Raw genomic sequence first — 3,251 nt, forward strand, 5'->3', positions numbered from 1 at the left:
TTCAGAAGGGGGTTTATGCTTATTCAGCATAAACCACTGTTAGAAAATTATCCTGAAAACACACTCCAAAGTATATATGAAATAATAGAGTAACTAAGTTAGTCATTACGACATCTTTTTAATGACAAAATTTTAGAATTGACCAGAATGCATGTAGGATAATGATTGAATAAACTATGGCACACCGACATATTAGAATATTATGCAGTTGAGAAAAAAATATGTTAAATGTCACTTTAAATGATATTGAATAATACTAAATAGATTTTTTTTAACACTTTCAAATCCACTTTTATTACTTTTTTCCTCCTCACACACACAGTTTGAGGGTTTTCCACACACCACATTTATTGTTGCTGTATAGTCACTTAATGTTGATCAGGTACCAGATATTCTTTTATCCCTAAAATTGTGTTGGTAACAAAATGACAGTTAACCTGTGTTAAATCCAAAAAGTATTTACAAAGCACAAAAATTGGCAATTAAACCACATAAAAATAAAATCAGACCCCATTATACATGATCTCAGTCAGGTATTTACCAGTCTGTACACTGGTTCAAAGGGCAGCAGAGGCAATAGGCACCTACTTCGGAGGACATGAACATTATGATCTGGAAGCACACTATGATGTTACCCCAGTGTCATGTACCACCCACCTTTCTCCAAGGTGGTCTCATTCTAGAATGGTAGGTCCAGCTGATACAAAATGAAGACAGACAACACAACATTTACTTTGTAGAGATATCCTACTCATACTATGCATTCACTGTGATTTTGAATGCAATTTGTCCCCAAACTTGTCATGATCATCTTAATTTTTTAGGTTAGGTGATCCATCAATCGTGCATTCAAATGTCACTTTTTTCTAGGTACTGTTAAGAGGACCAAATGATGCTTTGACAGCAAGTATTGTCAATACTCCACATGCACTTTCCCTGACACCATAATATGGAAAATGCTTCATGTCTATAAATCCTTTGGGAGAGGAAGTCTTAACTGTCACTTGTTCATTCTTTGAAGTCCATAATATCCTTGCTTTTCCTTTAGGTTTTAATCCAATTATTCTGTTCATGTTCACTAGAATACAAGGGTTTCCTCTGGAATAGCCATATTCATGATCACTTATACCACTGCATTTCCCAGTAAATGAAGAGGAAACTGACACACAGTATAAACAGGGCCCTTCTGTTAAAAAAAACTACTCCATTAGCATAGACCGTTAGATACTTCTGTTCTTCTAAGTCATATAACTTAAGAAATTAGTCAAGGTATTTAATGTATCCTTCATAGGAACTTGCAGCTGGCAAACTGAATGAATACTCCAACACAGTCATTGGTTTTGGGAAAACCATAAGTCACATTTCAATTCAGGCTGCTAGCTCTAAGGGAAGACATTCTTTTCTCTGTTGGCTCACAATTTAGGAAGGTGTTTTTTGTCTCTTTTCAGTATGTGTGGGCCTGCCACATGAATCTTCATATGTTTTGATATCAATCATCTTCCGGGTTCAGAAGGTTTACAGCTCAAGAACTCTGGGTCCGAAGGACAGGATTCCCTCCTGGCTCTTCTTTCTTGGTGGTGCTCAGTTCTGTCTCACCTATACTTCCTTATTTTATCTCTTTTCTATCTCCAAAGAAATTTAATAAGATACAGTCTAATTCTGTAGATTGTATCCTACCTCATTAACATAATTATTGATATTCCTGCCACATTAACATCTGCTGTTCTTGTTGTTAAGTGCCGTTGTACTGGTTCCAATTCATAGTGACCCAGTATAGGGTTTCTGAGAATCAACTGGTGAGTTTGAACTACTGACCTTGTGGTAAGAAATCCAGTGTTTATCCTATAGCGCCATGCCAGGACCCCATTAACATCACGTTGTTGGTAAATACCATTGAGTCAGTTCCAATCCATAGTGACCTTGTACAGGGTTTCTAAGAATTAACTGGTGGATTTGATCCACTGACCTTGTGGTTAGTAATCCAGTGTTTATCCTACAACACCACATCAGGACAGCATTAACATCATATTGTTGTTTAGTGCCATGAAGTCCGTTTCAATTCATAGTGATCCTGATAGGGTTTCTGATGAGTGGTTGGTGAGTTTGAACTACCAGCCTTGAAATTGAAACCCAACTTGTGGTTGAGCTTATTCTACAGTGCCACACCAGGACTCCATTAAAATTATAGAGGTTAGGATTTACAACACAGAATGCTTACATCAGATTACACAATGAAGGACAGTATAAAATATTATAATCAGGAATCTTGGTATGGCATTGTGGGTTAATGCCCTGGACAGCAAACTCCATTCTAATCACAAGGTTGGCAGTTTAAGCTCCTCAGAAATTCTATGCAGGGTCACTATGGGTCAGAACCAACTCGACGGCACTCAACAGAAACAATAACATAATCATAGCCTAGTCAAGTTTACACATATTTTGGGGGGGAATCAATTCAATCCACAACATCATGTAAATTTTAGATATTTATAAAATGATTAAAAAGTAACATTTCTTAGTTAAAAGAGAATACAGAGGTATGTTTGGATTTATATGAACTACCTAGGACCCCATGATTTTTTGGTGTGGTTGCTTTAGACTTAAAACATAGTCCTTACATTTTCCAATCCATTCAGTATTGTTGCCCTCAAGTCCACGCTTACTCATGGTGACCCATGAGTTTAATGGTTCTTAAAAGCCCAGACTCAAGCAAGTTTTTCTACTTTCAAATCCCAACTTCATAGACCAATAACTATGTGACTTTGAGCAAATTACTTGACCTCCTTCATTTGCAAAACAGAATAATAGTATAATCTATCTCATAGGGATACGTGAGGCTAAAATGAATGATTGCAGGTAATGCACTTAGAATAATCTCTGACACATAGTAAGTACACAGTTAAGTGTGAGCTAATAGTATTCGTATTGTACAAAGGGAGCTCTTGTTCAAAGGTGACCTCTAAATTGCTTAATGACTCCATTCCTACATCAATCATTTTTTTGCTATAATTTTTACTTGTCTTTTTACATTAGATTGAAAATTAACCACTTTTATAGAATATCTTCATTCTAAAAGCTGTCTTGACAGATCATGCTTTTACTAATGAAACGTTCTATATTTACTGAGAATTTACAGATAGGGAAAGAATTTTTCCATAAATTATCTGATTTTATTTTAAACCTTATACTTTGTTACACTCTAAATGATAGAGTCCCTAGCCTATAGGAGTGCTAATTACCTTGAAAGATTT

The 3,251-nt window shown here is 35.8% G+C and overlaps 1 pseudogene; it reads right to left on the bottom strand.

Moving 5' to 3' along the window:
- Positions 1-756: 756 nt before the first annotated feature.
- Positions 757-1,353, bottom strand: LOC102812589 (annotated as a pseudogene).
- Positions 1,354-3,251: the final 1,898 nt, after the last annotated feature.

Source organism: Chrysochloris asiatica, unplaced genomic scaffold (assembly GCF_000296735.1).
Source record: "Chrysochloris asiatica unplaced genomic scaffold, ChrAsi1.0 scaffold00185, whole genome shotgun sequence".
Lineage (NCBI taxonomy): Eukaryota > Metazoa > Chordata > Mammalia > Afrosoricida > Chrysochloridae > Chrysochloris > Chrysochloris asiatica.